This window comes from Aegilops tauschii, chromosome 1 (genome assembly GCF_002575655.3).
Source record: "Aegilops tauschii subsp. strangulata cultivar AL8/78 chromosome 1, Aet v6.0, whole genome shotgun sequence".
In the NCBI taxonomy this organism is placed as follows: domain Eukaryota; kingdom Viridiplantae; phylum Streptophyta; class Magnoliopsida; order Poales; family Poaceae; genus Aegilops; species Aegilops tauschii.
The window spans coordinates 53,200,158-53,221,442 of record NC_053035.3 but is presented as its reverse complement, the minus strand read 5'-3'; positions in this window follow the sequence as shown (position 1 = coordinate 53,221,442).

The following is a 21,285-nucleotide window of genomic DNA, read 5'->3' as shown; positions in this document are numbered from 1 at the left end:
TCATGTGTGCAAAAATTGAGGTGATTTGGAGGTGGTCGAAAAAATGACCGCATTCCGGAGGGGCCATTTGGTCTTAACTTAAGTCAGTTTTTGAACAAATGTGATTTTTCCCACCACCTCCAAATGACCCAAATTTTCTTGCACATGGTGACCCACATGTGCCAAACATGACTATGAAAGAAAATTTGGAAAAAGAATATTTTACAATGCCCCCTGAGGTATAGACCGATTTTTTGACCAGTCAGTCTAGAGGGCATTATAAATTAATAAAAAATTCAAAAAATTATAAAACCTTGGAAACGTAGCTTTTTTTCTGCAAGAGATCATGTGTGCCAAAATTAAGGTGATTTGGAGGTGGCTGAAAAAATGACCGCATTCTGGAGGGGCCATTTGGTAAGCCAGTTTTTGAACAAATGTGATTTTTCCCACCACCTCCAAATGACCCAAATTTTCTTGCACATGGTGACCCACATGTGCCAAACATGGCTATGAAAGAAAATTTGGAAAAAGAATATTTTACAATGCCCCCCTGAGGTATAGACCGATTTTTTCACCAGTCAGTCTAGAGGGCATTATAAATTAATAAAAAATTCAAAAAAATATAAAACCTTGGAAACCTAGCTTTGTTTATGGAAGAGATCATGTGTGCCTAAATTGAGGTGATTTGGAGGTGGTCGAAAAAATGACCGCATTCTGGAGGGGCCATTTGGTCTAACTTATGCCAGTTTTTGTACAAATGTGATTTCCCACCACCTCCAAATGAGCCAAATTTTCTTGCACATGGTGACCCACATGTGCCAAACATGGCTATGAAATAAAATTTGGAAAAAGAATATTTTACAATGCCCCCTGTGGTATAGACCGGTTTTTTGACCAGTCAGTGTAGAGGGCATTATAAATTAATAAAATAATTCAAAAAAAATATAAAACCTTGGAAACCTAGCTTTGTTTGTGCAAGAGATCATGTGTGCCAAAATTGAGGTGATTTGGAGGTGGTCGAAAAAAAAACCCTATTACACTGCCCCGGCGTGACGCAACGTGCGTTTTGTGTCCAAATTCATGCACACCTTGCCTGGGGTACCACATTGGCCATGCCCACATGCTCCCAAAAGTTGGGGTCATCTCCTGCATGCCCCCACATGCACCATGTACAAGCCGAACCATTCGGGTCTGCCGAAGGGCAAGTCTGAAAGGGGTTTTCCTTGCCGGTCCCACCAAATGATCCCAAACTTTCTGCACACCCTACCATGACCATGGCATGCATGTGGGAGGAGAATTCATACACCACGGCCTCATTTTTGTTGAAATCCCATTAATATCCATGTGTATTACATGTAAGTGAGCATGTGGTAAATTTATCAGATGATTTGAAGGTCAAAACATTAACTTGTCATATATGCAAAAAAAAAAATGTGTATTGAATGCAAGTGAGCATGTGTATAATTTAGTGTGTCATTTGAAGATCAAAACACATGGTAATATGCCAAAAAAAGTGCCCACCTACCGGAGCAGGAGAATTCATACACCAGGGCCTGCATACGACTAGGAACCCTGCCGTTCATGGGCCAGGATGCAGGCCCGTGGTGCAGAATATCTCTGCTTCTAGTAGGCCGCACGGGACAGAGGGGACGAGAGTTAGCCAATGTACTGCCTGCATATGATAGGAGCTTGGGAGGGGAGTCGCAGCCGGGTATATAAACCGGTGCGGCGCTCTCTCGCTTGGCGAGGTGGGATTAAACTCCCACCACCCAACGGCTGTGCGCTGCGCTGTGCCCTCCGCGACTCTACCTTGGGCCCAATTCGGGCGGGCTGGCCCAGGGCAGCCTTACCCGCGCGCTGATCTGTTTTATATTCTCTTTGCTTTTCACTTCTTAACTCCAAAATTTCTTTTCTTGTTTATATTTCTAATATTTAAAACCAAATCTATTTTTTCTATATTATTTGTAACAGTGTTTACTAAAATTTAAAAATTATGCCAAATTCTGTTGTGTTTTATTTCATTTGTTCGCTCTCTTTTTTATATTGATAATATTTATGAAATATAAACTAAAATGGTGTGTTTTATTTCAATTCTTCATTCTAATATTTCTTATCTTTATTATTTTTGAAATATTTTTAGTTTGTAAGATAAAATGTTCTATTTATTTCACTTCTTCATTTTAATATTTGTTCTCTTCTTTATATTTGAAATATTTTCAAAATTTAAGATAATATGTTATCTTTTATTTCACTTCTTCATTCTAATAGATCTTATCTTTTTATATTTGAATTATTTTTTAAATGTAAGATAATATGTTGTCTTTTATTGCACTTATTTATGCAAATTTTTCTTCTGTTTTCTATATTCTCCTCTTTTCTTTGTTCTGACAGTTAGAAATTTGAATAATGTATGATATAATGTTGTCTTTTATTTCACTTTTCATGGTTTTCTTTCCTAATTATAAATTTTCTTTTCTGTTTCATACTTGAAATATTATTAAATCAAATATAGTTGCGACAATCGCATGTATGCCTCCACTTGCACCATCTACTAGAAGTAGGTTTTTCTTCTCGGTCTCACCAATTGATACCAAAGTTTTATGCACACCCTATGATGAGCATAGCAAGCATGCATGGCAACTACCGTTCATTTCCGACACTCGATGCATTTTGTAGGCGTTTTGCGGCGATAAAACCCTAGAACAGTGCCCGGACGTGACGCAACGTGCGTATTGTGTCCGAATTCGTGCACACCTTGCCTGGGGGGCCACATTGGCCATGCCCACATGCTCCCAAAAAGTTGGGGTCATCTCATGCATGCCTCCACATGAACCATGTACAAGCCGGACCATTCGGGTCTGCCGGAGGGCGAGTTTGAAACAGGTTTTCCTTGCCGGTCCTGTCATGGAATTGTCACGGCAGATGTCCTCGAGCAAGGACTTAGTCGTGGAGCCATCGCCGCTAGGAAGCTTAAAGGGGTTAAACGGGACAAAGGACACGGAGATTATACTGGTTCGGCCCCTTACGTTGAAGGTAAAAGCCTACGTCCAGTTGAGGTGGTATTGCTTAGGGTTTCGATGACCAGGAGCTAAACCGCTCTGCTTGGCTATCGATCTGATCTTACTTGTCCTGAACCGCCGCCGGGTCGTCCCTTTATATAGAAAGGTTAACGCCCAGCGGCTCTCAGAGTCCTGGCCGGCTCATAAACTGTGTCCGGCTCGGACTCTTAACTATTCTTGCCTTACACTACAAGCCATGCCACAACGGCGGTTTACCACTACGGGCCTTAAGCCGGCTCTCGGCCTTAGACCTATTACTAAACCGCCATCCTTAACCTGTCCTTGGGCTTCTTGAACGAAGAACTGTCGCAACGTAACCCGGCCCATCTACGGCGGGTTACACCAGTAGCTATATCCTCAACATTAGGCCCCAGATTGATTTGAACCGGTTCATGTCAATCTTCCATACCTTAAGAGAAAATCTTCCGGCTTTTGTTTACGCAAAAGTTATAACCCGCCATGACATCATCTTCTGGATTCTTGGTAACCCGCCGTGACGTCATCCGCCATTAATGCACGTTCCGTCCAACGTATCTCAACGGATCCTTATCTTAATAACTGTCCCGAAAATCGAGGCGCCTCTGCAGCTGGATAATCATGTCTTCAGCCTCCTCGTTTCTCGCGCCCACTCATCAGTCGTCCCTTATAAATAAGCCCGACTGGGTCCTGTCTCATTCTCCCCCTTCCATCGTCTTCCTCCTCTCGACATCTCAGAACTCGAGCTCTGCCGCCGCCGCCGCGCACCTCAGCTGCATCGACCAAGGCCGCTGCATCAACCTGTCTTGACCAGAGAATCGCGGCGCACCTCCACTGCCCATCAGCACCAGTAAGTCCTTGCCGTCCCGTACATTAGATCCGCATTAGGGTTCGCGGGTTCTCCGTGTTCTTCATAGTTCATCGCGATTCCTTCACAGTTCTTCCTACACTGTCCCCTTTGATCCAAAAACAATACAGAGCTCATGTGGTAGTTGTTTCGCACCCATTTTCAACATTAATACATCCCTTTTGCTTGCAAAAAGACCTCCTTAGAGCTCATGAACTCCTCTGTACCAGTTTTTAGGTCTACAAAATTTTCCTTTCTGGACGATCGTTTGATCCAAAATAATTCCTGTAATCTGTGAAACCTGTTTGTGCAACACTTAGGCAAAAACTGCATCTGTTAACCATGGCGGGTCATATCGCTGGCTTAAAAGAAGCCACGCCTTGTGAAATTTCTGGATCATTCGTGATAGAGATAACCAACTTAATTGCTCATGATATCCACGGCGGCTTAAATAACCTGACACAATTAACCATATATCATTAGGCCCTTTCATGAGCCGCCATCTTGAATACTGAACTGAAATTTTCCTCCGGCTTTAAATTTGAACCGGAAATTTTATTTTGTCATAGGCTTCCATCTTTCACAATGCCTCCTAAGGCTCCCAAAGCACCCATCACCTGCAACTGGGTTAGATCCAACGTCACCGACAACATCTTAGCTGACTTCGTGAAATCGGGTTATCTGCCAAAGAAAGAGGTCATGTCCTATCGTGCTCCTGACCCGTCAGAAGAAAGGCCTCAACCCAGGGATGGGGAAGTTGTCATTTTTACTGATCACATGAAGCGGGCTTTGCTCCTCCTGGCTCAAAATTCTTCAGAGATGTCCTGCACTTCTTTGACCTGCGACCTCAAGACATCGGACCCAATTCCGTGTCAAATATCTGCAACTTCCAAGTGTTCTGTGAGGTGTACCTCGGAGAAGAACATATCTTGCTGCTCTTTAGGGAGTTATTTTACCTAAACCGCCAGAATGAGTGTGCCAACGGGCCTAGCTTGGAACTTGGCGGAATTTCAATCCAACGACGGAGAGATTGTCTCTTTCCTTATGCTGAGCCGCCAAGCCACCCGAAAGATTGGAACCAGACATGGTTCTACTGCCAGGACACTTCTCCGGCTGACGAGAACCCTCTGCCCGGCTTTCGCGCCCTGCGTCTAGAATCAAATCACCCCTTGCCAGACAAGTTATCTCAAGCTGAATGTCAACCACTTACACCCACCATCAACAAAATCAAAGCTCTTCTGGGGAACGGCTTGAATGGTATTGATCTGGTCCGGGTCTGGGTTGCCTGGCGGGTGATTCCCTTAAGCCGCCGCCCCGGCTTGATGTGTGATTACACATGCCAGAAAGATGATCCTCTACGACACAGCCCAGACGACTTACCTGAGGACGTCATTGATGACACAACCAAGTCGCTTCTGAACGAGAGCCTGGCAGATTGCGGGAGAGTGGGCTTAAGCCCTTTCTGCAAGACTAACCCGGCTCCTGCGGTAAACCATTGACCTGAATGCTTCTCCTTCCATTTTAACGATTTTGTCTTAGCTTACTAATCTTTGTTGTATTTTACAGGCTAATGATAAATTCTAGAAGGTCAAGTGTGACCATGAAGCTGCCAAAAAGGCCAGGAAAGTTAAAAAAGCCGCCAGGAAAGCCGCTCCCCGTAAGAAGGGGAGTAAACCTAGCGCCTCGGACCTGCTTCGTCTGGAAGACTCCTCCGAGTCAGAGGTAGTTCTTGACTCTTTAGGCTCCTTTTTTAACCATCTTATTGACACGGATTATCAGCAGGAGGATACAGGAACAAGTCACGAGGTGAATGAAGAGGTAACTATAATTGCATCCGACTCCGAGCCTTTGCCGAGACGGAAAGTTCGAAGAGTAACCCGGCAAGTAAGATTTTCACATCCTTTAGCTTATCAAGATCCTCAATTTCTTTTGAAGCGACAGATTTATGAGAGCCGGAGGCAGACCCGGACCAGCAAAGACGCAGACCTCTCCTCCGGCTTACCCGACGCAACAAGGAAGCGCCGGACTGAGGTTATCTCCGACTTATATCCTTTTCATCCTTTGGCGGGCGTCACTCGTCAACCACTCAATTCTTCTGATTCAAACTACCAGGGAACTTCTGTTGGGGATCGTAGCAGAATTTTAAAATTTTCCTACGCTCACCAAGATTCATCTATGGAGTATACTAGCAACGAGGGGAAAGGAGTGCATCTACATACCCTTGTAGATCGCGAGCGGAAGCGTTCCAATGAACGTGGTTGATGGAGTCGTACTCGCCGTGATCCAAATCACCGATGACCGAGTGTCGAACGGACGGCACCTCCGCGTTCAACACACGTACGGTGCAGCGACATCTCCTCCTTCTTGATCCAGCAAGGGGGAAGGAGAGGTTGATGGAGATCCAGCAGCACGACGGCGTGGTGGTGGATGTAGCGGGATCTCGGCAGGGCTTCGCCGAGCTTTTGCGAGACGAAGAGGTGTAGCAGTGGAGGAGGGAGGCGCCCAAGGCTGTTGTGCTGCTGCCCTCCCTCCCCCCTTTATATAGGCCCCCTGGGAGGAGGGGGCACCGGCCAAGACCCATCTAGATGGGGGGGCGGCGGCCAAGGGGGGTAACTTACCCCCCAAGTCAAGTGGGGCGCCCCCCCACCCTAGGGTTTCCAACCCTAGGCGCAGGGGGGAGGCCCATGGGGGGCGCCCCAGCCCACTAAGGGCTGGTTCCCTTCCCACTTTAGCCCATGGGGCCCTCCTGGATAGGTGGCCCCACCCGGTGGACCCCCGGGACCCTTCCGGTGGTCCCAGTACAATACCGATAACCCCCAAAACTTTCCCGGTGGCCGAAACTGGACTTCCTATATATAATTCTTCACCTCCGGACCATTCCGGAACTCCTAGTGACGTCCGGGATCTCATCCGGGACTCCAAACAACTTTCGGGTTTCCGCATACTCATATCTCTACAACCCTAGCGTCACCGAACCTTAAGTGTGTAGACCCTACGGGTTCGGGAGACATGCAGACATGACCGAGACGCCTCTCCGGTCAATAACCAACAGCGGGATCTGGATACCCATGTTGGCTCCCACATGTTCCACGATGATCTCATCGGATGAACCACGATGTCTAGGATTCAATCAATCCCGTATGCAATTCCCTTTGTCAATCGGTATGTTACTTGCCCGAGATTCGATCGTCGGTATCCCAATACCTTGTTCAATCTCGTTACCAGCAAGTCTCTTTACTCGTACCGCAATGCATGATCCCGTGACTAATACCTTAGTCACATTGAGCTCATTATGATGATGCATTACCGAGTGGGCCCGGAGATACCTCTCCGTCATACGGAGTGACAAATCCCATTCTCGATCCGTGCCAACCCAACAGACACTTTCGGAGATACCCGTAGTGTACCTTTATAGTCACCCAGTTACGTTGTGACGTTTGGCACACCCAAAGTACTCCTACGGTATCCGGGAGTTGCACGATCTCATGGTCTAAGGAGAAGATACTTGACATTGGAAAAGCTCTAGCAAACGAACTACACGATCTTTGAGCTATGCTTAGGATTGGGTCTTGTCCATCACATCATTCTCCTAATGATGTGATCCCGTTATCAATGACATCCAATGTCCATAGTCAGGAAACCATGACTATCTGTTGATCAATGAGCTAGTCAACTAGAGGCTTACTAGGGACACGTTGTGGTCTATGTATTCACACATGTATTACGATTTCCAGATAACACAATTATAGCATGAACAATAGACAATTATCATGAACAAAGAAATATAATAATAACCATTTATTATTGCCTCTAGGGCATATTTCCAACAGTCTCCCACTTGCACTAGAGTCAATAATCTAGTTACATTGTGATGAATCGAACACCCATTACGTCCTAGTGTTGATCATGTTTTGCCCTAGGGAGAGTTTTAGTCAACGGATCTGCTACATTCAGGTCCGTATGTACTTTACAAATATCTATGTCTCCATTTTGAACACTTTCACGAATGGAGTTGAAGCGACGCTTGATATGCCTAGTCTTCCTGTGAAACCTGGGCTCCTTCGCAAGGGCAATAGCTCCAGTGTTGTCACAGAAGAGAGTCATCGGGCCCGACGCATTGGGAATCACCCCTAGGTCGGTAATGAACTCCTTCATCCAGACTGCTTCCTGTGCTGCCTCCGAGGCTGCCATGTACTCCGCTTCACATGTAGATCCCGCCACGACGTTTTGCTTGCAACTGCACCAGCTTACTGCTCCTCCATTCAAAATATACACGTATCCGGTTTGTGACTTCGAGTCATCCAGATCTGTGTCGAAGCTAGCGTCGACGTAACCCTTTACGACGAGCTCTTCGTCACCTCCATAAACGAGAAACATATCCTTAGTCCTCTTCAGGTACTTCAGGATATTCTTGACCGCTGTCCAGTGTTCCATGCCGGGATTACTTTGGTACCTTCCTACCAAACTTACGGCAAGGTTTACATCAGGTCTGGTACACAGCATGGCATACATAATAGACCCTATGGCCGAGGCATAGGGGATGACACTCATCTTTTCTATATCTTCTGTCGTGGTCGGGCATTGAGCCGTGCTCAATTGCACACCTTGCAATACAGGCAAGAACCCCTTCTTGGACTGATCCATATTGAACTTCTTCAATATCTTGTCAAGGTATGTACTCTGTGAAAGACCAATGAGGCGTCTCGATCTATCTCTATAGATCTTGATGCCTAATATATAAGCAGCTTCTCCAAGGTCCTTCATTGAAAAACACTTATTCAAATAGGCCTTTATACTTTCCAAGAATTCTATATCATTTCCCATCAATAGTATGTCATCCACATATAATATGAGAAATGCTACAGAGCTCCCACTCACTTTCTTGTAAACACAGGCTTCTCCATAAGTCTGTGTAAACCCAAACGCTTTGATCATCTCATCAAAGCGAATGTTCCAACTCCGAGATGCTTGCACCAGCCCATAGATTGAGCGCTGGAGCTTGCATACTTTGTTAGCATTCTTAGGATCGACAAAACCTTCCGGCTGCATCATATACAACTCTTCCTTAAGGAAGCCGTTAAGGAATGCCGTTTTGACGTCCATCTGCCATATCTCATAATCATAGTATGCGGCAATTGCTAACATGATTCGGACGGACTTCAGCTTCGCTACGGGTGAGAAAGTCTCATCGTAGTCAACCCCTTGAACTTGTCGATAACCCTTAGCGACAAGTCGAGCCTTATAGATGGTCACATTACCATCCGCGTCTGTCTTCTTCTTAAAGATCCATTTGTTTTCTATGGCTCGCCGATCATCGGGCAAGTCAGTCAAAGTCCATACTTCATTTTCATACATGGATCCTATCTCGGATTTCATGGCTTCTAGCCATTTGTCGGAATCCGGGCCCGCCATCGCTACTTCATAGTTCGAAGGTTCACCGTTGTCTAACAACATGATTTCCAGGACAGGGTTGCCGTACCACTCTGGTGCGGAACGTGTCCTTGTGGACCTACGAAGTTCAGTAGTAACTTGATCCGAAGCTTCATGATCATCATCATTAACTTCCTCCCCAGTCGGTGTAGGCACCACAGGAACATCTTCCCGCGCTGCGCTACTTTCCGGTTCGGAAGGGGTGACTATCACCTCATCAAGTTCCACTTTCCTCCCACTCAATTCTTTCGAGAGAAACTCTTTCTCCAGAAAGGACCCGTTCTTGGCAACGAAGATCTTGCCTTCGGATCTGAGGTAGAAGGTATACCCAATGGTTTCCTTAGGGTATCCTATGAAGACGCATTTTTCCGACTTGGGTTCGAGCTTTTCAGGTTGAAGTTTCTTGACATAAGCATCGCATCCCAAACTTCTAGAAACGACAGCTTAGGTTTCTTCCCAAACCATAATTCATACGGTGTCGTCTCAACGGATTTCGATGGAGCCCTATTTAAAGTGAATGCGGCAGTCTCTAAAGCATAGCCCCAAAATGAGAGCGGTAAATCGGTAAGAGACATCATAGATCGCACCATATCCAATAGAGTGCGATTACGACGTTCGGACACACCCTTTCGCTGAGGTGTTCCAGGCGGCGTGAGTTGTGAAACGATTCCACATTTCCTTAAGTGCGCACAAAATTCGTGACTTAAATATTCTCCACGACGATTTGATCGTAAGAATTTTATTTTTCTGTCACGTTGATTCTCAACCTCACTCTGAAATTCCTTGAACTTTTCAAAGGTTTCAGACTTGTGTTTCATTAGGTAGACATACCCATATCTACTTAAGTCATCAGTGAGAGTGAGAACATAACGATATCCTCCGCGAGCCTCAATACTCATTGGACCGCACACATCGGTATGTATGATTTCCAATAAGTTGGTTGCTCGCTCCATTGTTCCGGAGAACGGAGTCTTGGTCATCTTACCCATGAGGCATGGTTCGCACGTGTCAAATGATTCGTAATCAAGAGACTCTAAAAGTCCATCTGCATGGAGCTTCTTCATGCGCTTGACACCAATATGACCAAGGCGGCAGTGCCACAAGTATGTGGGACTATCGTCATCAACTTTACATCTTTTGGTATTCACACTATGAATATGTGTAACATCACGTTCGAGATTCATCAAGAATAAACCATTGACCAGCGGGGCATGACCATAAAACATATCTCTCAAATAAATAGAACAACCATTATTCTCGGATTTAAATGAGTAGCCATCTCGAATTAAACGAGATCCAGATACAATGTTCATGCTCAAAGCTGGCACTAAATAAGAATTATTGAGGTTTAAAACTAATCCCGTAGGTAGATGCAGAGGTAGCGTGCCGACGGCGATCACATCGACCTTGGAACCATTCCCGACGCGCATCGTCACCTCGTCCTTTGCCAGTCTCCGTTTGTTCCGCAGTTCCTGTTTTGAGTTACAAATATGAGCAACCGCACCGGTATCAAATACCCAGGAGCTACTACGAGTACTAGTAAGGTACACATCAATTACATGTATATCACATATACCTTTGGTGTTGCCGGCCTTCTTGTCCGCTAAGTATTTGGGGCAGTTCCGCTTCCAGTGACCACTTCCCTTGCAATAAAAGCACTCAGTCTCAGGCTTGGGTCCATTCTTTGACTTCTTCCCGGCAACTGGCTTACCGGGCGCGGCAACTCCCTTGCCGTCCTTCTTGAAGTTCTTCTTACACTTGCCCTTCTTGAACTTAGTGGTTTTATTCACCATCAACACTTGATGTTCTTTTCTGATCTCCACCTCCGCTGATTTCAGCATCGAATATACCTCAGGAATTGTCTTTTCCATCCCCTGCATATTGAAGTTCATCACAAAGCTCTTGTAGCTTGGTGGAAGCGACTGAAGGATTCTGTCAATGACCGCGTCATCTGGGAGATTAACTCCCAGCTGAGACAAGCGGTTGTGTAACCCAGACATTCTGAGTATGTGCTCACTAACAGAACTATTCTCCTCCATTTTACAGCTGAAGAACTTGTCGGAGACTTCATATCTCTCGACCCGGGCATGAGCTTGGAAAACCATTTTCAGCTCCTCGAACATCTCATATGCTCCATGTTTCTCAAAACGCTTTTGGAGACCCGGTTCTAAGCTGTAAAGCATGCCGCACTGAACGAGGGAGTAATCATCAGCACGTGATTGCCAAGCGTTCATAACGTCTTGGTTCTCTCGGATTGGTGCTTCACCTAGCGGTGCTTCTAGGACATAATCTTTCTTGGCTGCTATGAGGATGATCCTCAGGTTCCGGACCCAGTCCGTATAGTTGCTGCCATCATGTTTCAGCTTGGTTTTCTCTAGGAACGCGTTGAAGTTGAGGACAACGTGGGCCATTTGATCTACAAGACATAGTGTAAAGATTTTAGACTAAGTTCATATAATCAAATTATTCAATGAACTCCCACTCAGATAGACATCCCTCTAGTCATCTAAGTGAAACATGATCCGAGTTAACTAGGCCGTGTCCGATCATCACGCGAGACGGACTAGTCAAGATCGGTGAACATCTCCATGTTGATCGTATCTTCTATACGACTCATGCTCGACCTTTCGGTCCTCCGTGTTCCGAGGCCATGTCTGTACATGCTAGGCTCGTCAAGTCAACCTAAGTGTATTGCGTGTGTTCCGAGGCCATGTCTATACATGCTAGGCTCGTCAACACCCGTTGTATGCGAACGTTAGAATCTATCACACCCGATCATCACGTGGTGCTTCGAAACAACGAACCTTCGCAACACTGCACAGTTAGGGTGAACACTTTCTTGAAATTATTATAAGGGATCATCTTACCTACTACCGTCGTTCTAAGCAAATAAGATGCAAAACATGATAAACATCACATGCAATCAAATAGTGACATGATATGGCCAATATCATTTTTCTCCTTTGATCTCCATCTTCGGGGCACCATGATCATCTTCGTCACCGGCATGACACCATGATCTCCATCATTGTGTCTTCATGAAGTCGTCACGCCAACGATTACTTCTACTTCTATGGCTAACGCGTTTAGCAACAAAGTAAAGTAATTTACATGGCGTTATTCAATGACACGCAGGTCATACAAAATAATAAAGACAACTCCTATGGCTCCTGCCGGTTGTCATACTCATCGACATGCAAGTCGTGATTCCTATTACAAGAATATGATTAATCTCATACATCACATATATCATTCATCACATCTTCTGGCCATATCACATCACATAGCACTTGCTGCAAAAACAAGTTAGACATCCTATAATTGTTGTTGCAAGTTTTTACGTGGCTTGTATAGGTTTCTAGCAAGAACGTTTCTTACCTACGTAAAACCACAACGTGATTTGCCAATTTCTATTTACCCTTCATAAGGACCCTTTTCATCGAATCCGTTCCGACTAAAGTAGGAGAGACAGACACCCGCTAGCCACCTTATGCAACTAGTGCATGTCAGTCGGTGGAACCTGTCTCACGTAAGCATACGTGTAAGGTCGGTCCGGGCCGCTTCATCCCACAATACCGCCGAAACAAGATAAGACTAGTACCGGCAAGAAGAATTGGCAACATCAATGCCCACAACTACTTTGTGTTCTACTCGTGCATAGTAACTACGCATAGGCCTGGCTCATGATGCCACTGATGGGGATCGTAGCAGAATTTTAAAATTTTCCTACGCTCACCAAGATCCATCTATGGAGTATACTAGCAACGAGGGGAAAGGAGTGCATCTACATACCCTTGTAGATCGCGAGCGGAAGCGTTCCAATGAACGTGGTTGATGGAGTCGTACTCGTCGTGATCCAAATCACCGATGACCGAGTGCCGAACGGACGGCACCTCCGCGTTCAACACACGTACGGTGCAGCGACGTCTCCTCCTTCTTGATCTAGCAAGGGGGAAGGAGAGGTTGATGGAGATCCAGTAGCACGACGGCGTGGTGGTGGATGTAGCGGGATCTCGGCAGGGCTTCGCCGAGCTTCTGCGAGACGGAGAGGTATAGCAGGGGAGGAGGGAGGCGCCCAAGGCTGTTGTGCTACTGCCCTCCCTCCCCCCTTTATATAGGCCCCCTGGGAGGAGGGGGCACCGGCCAAGACCCATCTAGATGGGGGGGCGGCGGCCAAGGGGGGTAACTTACCCCCCAAGTCAAGTGGGGCGCCCCCCCACCCTAGGGTTTCCAACCCTAGGCGCAGGGGGGAGGCCCATGGGGGGCGCCCCAGCCCACTAAGGGCTGGTTCCCTTCCCACTTTAGCCCATGGGGCCCTCCTGGATAGGTGGCCCCACCCGGTGGACCCCCGGGACCCTTCCGGTGGTCCCGGTACAATACCGATAACCCCCAAAACTTTCCCGGTGGCCGAAACTGGACTTCCTATATATAATTCTTCACCTCCGGACCATTCCGGAACTCCTAGTGACGTCCGGGATCTCATCCGGGACTCCAAACAACTTTCGGGTTTCCGCATACTCATATCTCTACAACCCTAGCGTCACCGAACCTTAAGTGTGTAGACCCTACGGGTTCGGGAGACATGCAGACATGACCGAGACGCCTCTCCGGTCAATAACCAACAGCGGGATCTGGATACCCATGTTGGCTCCCACATGTTCCACGATGATCTCATCGGATGAACCACGATGTCTAGGATTCAATCAATCCCGTATGCAATTCCCTTTGTCAATCGTATGTTACTTGCCCGAGATTCGATCGTCGGTATCCCAATACCTTGTTCAATCTCGTACCGGCAAGTCTCTTTACTCGTACCTCAATGCATGATCCCGTGACTAACGCCTTAGTCACATTGAGCTCATTATGATGATGCATTACCGAGTGGGCCCAGAGATACCTCTCCGTCATACGGAGTGACAAATCCCAGTCTCGATCCGTGCCAACCCAACAGACACTTTCGGAGATACCCGTAGTGTACCTTTATAGTCACCCAGTTACGCTGTGACGTTTGGCACACCCAAAGTACTCCTACGGTATCCGGGAGTTGCACGATCTCATGGTCTAAGGAGAAGATACCTGACATTGGAAAAGCTCTAGCAAACGAACTACACGATCTTTGAGCTATGCTTAGGATTGGGTCTTGTCCATCACATCATTCTCCTAATGATGTGATCCCATTATCAATGACATCCAATGTCCATAGTCAGGAAACCATGACTATCTGTTGATCAACGAGCTAGTCAACTAGAGGCTTACTAGGGACACGTTGTGGTCTATGTATTCACACATGTATTACGATTTCCGGATAACACAATTATAGCATGAACAATAGACACTTATCATGAACAAAGAAATATAATAATAACCATTTATTATTGCCTCTAGGGCATATTTCCAACAACTTCACCTTCCTCCGGCGACTCAATGCAGTCTAGCTTGCCGGCCTTCAAGACCGCACCCGGGTAATGATGATCAGCTTACTTTGTGCTTATCTTACTCATGTTTTTGCACTAACTCTTTGACTTTCAGTGTACAAGTAAAGCCCAGCAAGAGGGCAAAGAAAAATAAGCCGGCCGAAGAGCCGGTCCTGACTGAACCTGAGGCTTCTGCTCATGAGCCGCCGTTTGCCTCAGCTCCTGAAACCACCACTACTCCAACTGAAGAACAAGTCATGGAAGGTTCTGATAACCCGGAGATCCCCAGCCCGACTCATCCAGATGACCCGGACATTGTTATCACCCGGAGAGAGTTTGTCGAACCGGGAAGACCCATTGTGCTAGCTAGATGCTCTGCCAAAGAAGAACTGCTGGAACGCCGCAGGGCCAGGCTGGACATCACTGACTATGCTAATCTGAGCATTGGAGACATCATCTCCGGCTATGTTAATCAAGTGCACAACAGCCGGGACCTGGAAATTGATATGGTGAAGCAAATCCAGCAAAAATCTGAGGTATGGCTCTCTTGCTTACTCCATAGTTATCCTTACCATGCCAGCCCCCAAGTCTATGACTTATGATAAAATATGTTGTAGACTTAATACCGGCTTAATAACTACTGCAAGAAAACCGGCTTACCTGGTACCCCTCAAGGGCCGGCTTAAACAGCATAGTTGACCCGGCTCTTTCCTTACTTTAATCAAGTAGTTGAACAACTTTACACATTAGCCCCCAAGTGCCAAGTACCTTTGCCTGCAAAGTGCTTGGGACTTACTTTCATGAACCGGCACTGTAAATAGAGCTTTTCAGCATACATTAGCCCCCAAGTGCCAAGCGTCTTTGCTTGCAAAGCGCTTGGGACTTAATGTTGCATTATAATCACCCTAACTGTAACCCGGAAATTGTACAGGCCGCCTGTAAGAAATTTGAATCGGAAATCTCTGATCTGAAGAACCGCCTGAAGACTCAGGAAAGTGAGGCCCAAAAGGCCAATTCCAAATTTGAATTCAGTGTCTCTGCACAAGAGAAACTGAAGAAAAAGTTTGAAGCTGAAAGAAAAACCTGGGCGGATGAGAAGACTGCCTTGCTCAGCCGGGCCGAACAAGCGGAGGCTGCTCTTACTGAAAGAACCGCCGAACTCTCCGGCTTAAAACACCATGTATCTCAGATGGTCTCCGCAATCTTTGGTAAGTTACGCTGTAAGTTTCTAACTAGTTTACATCATTCATGTCTCATAAGTCCCACCATTGCCATCAGCTCACCTGACTTTGTTATGCAGGTCCCAGAAGTTCCAATCTCAATCAGAACGTGCTGACCAAGCTGAAGGCGGTTTATACCTTGGTAGAGCAACTTTACACCGGGTCACAGCGTGCTTTGGCCGTTGTGGCTCTGTCAAATGAGGTTCCCACTCACCTGGCAGATGTACTCAGACGGCTTGCCATACTTCCTCAACGCTTACAAGAGTTGAGACGTGCTTCTGCAAGAGCCGAAGCGATAGCCGCTCTGAGCCGGGCCAAGGCGTTTCTACCGGAGCTAGACCCGGCCGACATCGCTCTTGGATACCCCAGCTGGAAGGAAGACGGCACCCCCTTTGACCAGAAAGACTTCGCCGCCTGTGTGAAGAGCGTGCGCCCGGTGGCCACCTTGATTGGGAATGATACAGACCTTACCAAGTATCAACCGGGCTATGACGCGGAGAATCAGCGGATCCCAACTCCACGCTATGAAGCAGTCAGCCTGATCCCTCCGACTCGTAAGCATACCTTCGCCCTTGAAGTTGACCCGGCCGGGTTAATTGATGATGAGGCTCAATTTGAAGCCTTGAGTGGCATTGACTGGAAATCATCAACCTTCCAGGTCATGGACACAACCGGAGGAGCGGAGAGGGATGACCCGGAAACCTCAGGCCAACAACGCCCTTGATCTCGCAGGCGGCTCATATGATGTCTTAAAAGATGATGCCTCACCTTTCGGACTCGGGGAGTCATGTAATAGAGTAGGATGAACACTTAATTTTGTCATGCCATCGTGCACGTGTGTAGTGCTTAACTCCATTTAAACTGCTCCTTTATATGCCTCCGGGTTATGTTTGATCCTCTGCTTTCCTTAAGTTTTAAATAGCTGTCTTTAATTGTCCTGCATGGAAAACAAATCACAAGTCTCTAGGCGGCTTACCGCACGGAGAGTCATATAACCCGGAATGTGAATCGAAGTCATAATAAACCGGCTCTCAATTGTATCTTCGAGATACCATAATAGCATACCTGCGAGCCTTCAAATATACTTCCGGTTTATATAACCCGAATAATAAGGTGGAGAACTCCGGCTCACCAGCACTCGTAATGCTTATTATGTGCCATTAACATTATTAATCAAGGTTAAGCCGGTGGAAGTAGAACCACCCTTGAATACTTTCGATATGATCAAAAGAACTTGTTTGCAACAAAAAGATGTCAAAAATTTGGAGGCTTCTGATTCGAATATGACCAGAGAACCGTCCCAAAGGGGTTAAGCTAAGATTCGAATACGATCATATAGCCCCCAGTGGCTTTGGCGTTGCCGATCAAGAGGGTACCGACAGCTATGTTCTCTTTGGTTCGAATACGACCTATGTTTGAACAGGAAGCCCCCAAATGACCTTGAGAGTTGTTTAACGACGCTGATTTGAATACGATCCACGTCGGTTCCCAAGGGGGGTTGAGCTATGATTCAAATATGATCAAGAAAAACTCCCCAATGAGCTCGGCAATATGCCAATCAAGTGGGTATCGACAGCTATGTTCTCTTTGGTTCGAATACGACCTATGTTTGAACAGGAAGCCCCCAAGTGATCATATTGTTAACGGCTAGATTCGAATACGATCATAAGCCGGATCAACCTCCAAGTGACCATGTAATGTTGCAATGGAAATAACAATAATACATTTACCTTTGGAGGAAAAAAGGACAGAGGTCCTGCTTTATTATTTATCACAATATATACATGGCTATAGAAATATGTACATTATGAGAGCCGGTGGCTCAAGTGTAATAAGGCCGAAGCTGAGCTATGTTCCATGGCCAACGGGTCTCTTCCTCCGACTTACGTGAATCTTTGTCCTCCCGAACATCGATAAGGTAGTATGACCCATTGTGCAAGTTCTTGCTGACCACAAAGGGCCCTTCCCAAGGCGGGGATAACTTGTGTGCGTCTGTTTGATCCTGGATGAGCCGGAGCACCAGATCACCTTCCTGAAAGACCCTAGACTTAACCCGGCGGCTGTGATAGCGGCGCAGGTCTTGTTGGTAAATCGCGGAGCGAGCTGCTGCTACATCACACTATTCATCCAACAAGTCAAGAGCATCTTGACGCGCCTGCTCATTGTCCGCCTCGACATAAGCCGCCACTTGAGGCGAGTCATGACGGATGTCGCTAGGGAGGACCGCCTCCGCTCCATAAACCATGAAGAAAGGTGTGTAACCCGTAGACCTGTTAGGAGTAGTATTGATGCTCCATAACACGGAGGGTAACTCCTCCACCCAACAACCCGGCGTCCGTTGCAAAGGGACCAAAAGCCGGGGCTTGATGCCCTTCAAGATTTCCTGATTGGCTCTCTTAGCTTGACCATTGGATTAAGGGTGAGCCACTGATGAAACATCAAGCTGAATATGCTCTCGTTGACAAAACTCCTCCATGGCGCCTTTAGACAGATTGGTACCATTGTCAGTTATAATGCTGTGTGGAAAACCAAAGCGAAATATCACCTTTTTCATGAACTGAACCGCCGTGGCTGCGTCACACTTACTAACGGGCTCTGCCTCAACCCACTTTCTGAACTTGTCAACCGCCACCAAGAGGTGGGTCTTCTTATCTTTGGACCGTTTGAAAGGCCCAACCATATCAAGTCCCCAGACTGCAAATGGCCAAGTGATTGCAATCATCCTCAAGTCTTGAGCCGGCACGTGAGCCCGTCTTGAGAACTTCTGACAACTGTCACGTTTACTGACCAAGTCCTCTGCATCAGCATGAGCCGTCAGCCAATAAAAACCATGACGAAAAGCCTTGGCCACCAGGGATTTTGAGCTGGCATGATGGCCACAATCCCCTTCGTGAATCTCACGTAAAATTGCTTGACCTTCCTCAGAGGAAACACAACGCTGAAAAGTTCCCGTGACACTGCGATGATGCAACTCGCCATTGATAATTATCATTGACTTAGACCGCCAGGTTATTTGTCTGGCCAAAGTTTCATCCTCAGGCAATTCTCCCCGGGTCATGTAAGCTAAGTATGGCACTGTCCAATCTGGGATAACATGGAGAGCCGCCACCAGCTGTGCTTCTGGGATAGGAACAGCCAAGCCTTCCTCTGTAGGCAATTTGACAGAAGGGTTATGTAGAATATCCAAGAAAGTATTAGGCGGCACCGGCTTTCGCTGAGAGCTCAGCCGGCTTAACGCATCAGCCGCCTCGTTCTTTCTGCGATCGATCTGCTCTACTTGGTAACCCTGAAAGTGTCCAGCAATGGCATCAACTTCACGGCGATAAGCCGCCATGAGGGGATCCTTGGAGTCCCACTTGCGTGGTACTTGCTGGGCCACTAAATCTGAGTCACCGAAGCACCTTACCCGGCTTAAGCTCATCTCTTTAGCCATCCGAAGACCATGGAGCAAGGCCTCGTACTCAGCTGCATTGTTAGTACAGGGAAACATCAACCGTAGTACATAACGAAATTTGTCACCTCGAGGGGAAGCTAACACAACTCCAGCCCCCGAGCCCTCCAACTGTCTGGACCCGTCAAAGTGAATAGTCCAGTATGTATTATCCGATTTCTCTTCAGGCACCTGCAGCTCTGTCTAATCGTTGATGAAATCCACCAATGCTTGAGTTTTGATAGCAGTGCGTGGCACATATTTTAGACCATAAGGCCCAAGTTCTATAGCCCACTTAGCAACTCTTCCTGTAGCTTCCCTATTTTGAATGATATCTCCTAGGGGAGCAGAACTGACCACAGTGATAGGGTGGCCCTGGAAATAATGCTTAAGCTTCCGGCTTGCCATGAACACCCCATAAACAAGCTTCTGCCAATGTGGATACCGTTGTTTGGACTCAATGAGTACTTCGCTTACGTAGTAAACCGGCCGCTGAACCGGATGCTCCTTACCCGCTTCCTTACGCTCCACCACCACAGCCACACTGACGGCTCGTGTGTTAGCGGCGACATACAGTAATAAAGGCTCCTTGTCAACAGGAGCAGCAAGGACTGGTGGCTCAGCTAGTTGTTTTTTGAAATCCTCAAAAGCAGTATTAGCAGTATCATTCCAGACAAAGTCATCTGTTTTCTTCATCATCTGATAAAGTGGCATGGCCTTTTCACCCAACCGGCTTATAAACCGGCTCAAAGCAGCGACGCGACCCGCCAGACGCTGGACGTCATTTACACACGCCGGCTTAGCCAGAGAGGTGATTGCCTTGATCTTCTCCGGGTTAGCCTCAATGCCTCTGTGAGAAACCAGAAAACCCAAGAGCTTGCCTGCAGGAACACCAAAGACACATTTAGCCAGGTTAAGCATCATCTTGTAGACCCGGAGATTATCATAGGTCTCTCTCAGATCATCTATCAAGGTCTCCTTCTTTCTGGATTTGACCACGATATCATCCACATAGGCATGAACGTTGCACCCAATCTGATTATGAAGACAATTCTGCACGCAACGCTGGTAAGTTGCCTGTGCACTCTTGAGCCCAAAAGGCATAGACACATAGCAGAAGGCTCCAAAAGGAGTAATGAACGCCGTCTTCTCTTGGTCCTTAATAGCCATTTTGATCTGATGGTAACCAGAATATGCACCCAAAAAACTCAAACGCTCACAACCCGCCGTAGCATCAATAATTTGATCAATACGAGGGAGAGCAAAAGGATCAGCCGAACAAGCTTTGTTTAGATCTGTATAATCCACACACATACGCCAGGTGTCGTTCTTCTTGAGCACGAGCACCGGGTTAGCTAACCATTCTGGATGAAAGACTTCAACGATAAACCCGGCCGCCAAGAGCCGGGCTACTTCCTCACCAATGGCTTTTCGCCTCTCCTCATTAAACCGCCGGAGGAATTGCCTGACTGGCTTCAATTTCGGATCAATATTGAGAGTGTGCTCAGCGAGTTCTCTAGGTACACCCGGCATGTTAGAAGGTTTCCATGCAAAGATGTCCCTGTTCTCACGGAGGAACTCGATGAGCGCGCCTTCCTATTTCGGATCCAGATTGGCACTGATGCTGAACTGCTTAGATGAGTCACCTGGAACAAAGTCAACAAGTTTAGTCTCATTAGCTGACTTAAATTTCATTACCGGCTCATGCTCCGTGGTTGGCCTTTTCAAAGACGTCATATCTGCCGGGTCAACATTATCCTTGTAAAACTTTAACTCCTCTGTTGCACAAACAGATTCAGCGTAAGCAGCGTCACCTTCCTCACACTCCAAGGCTATCTTTCGGCTGCCATGAACCGTAATGGTCCCATTGTGACCCGGCATCTTGAGCTGCAAATACACGTAACACGGCCGTGCCATGAACTTGGCGTAA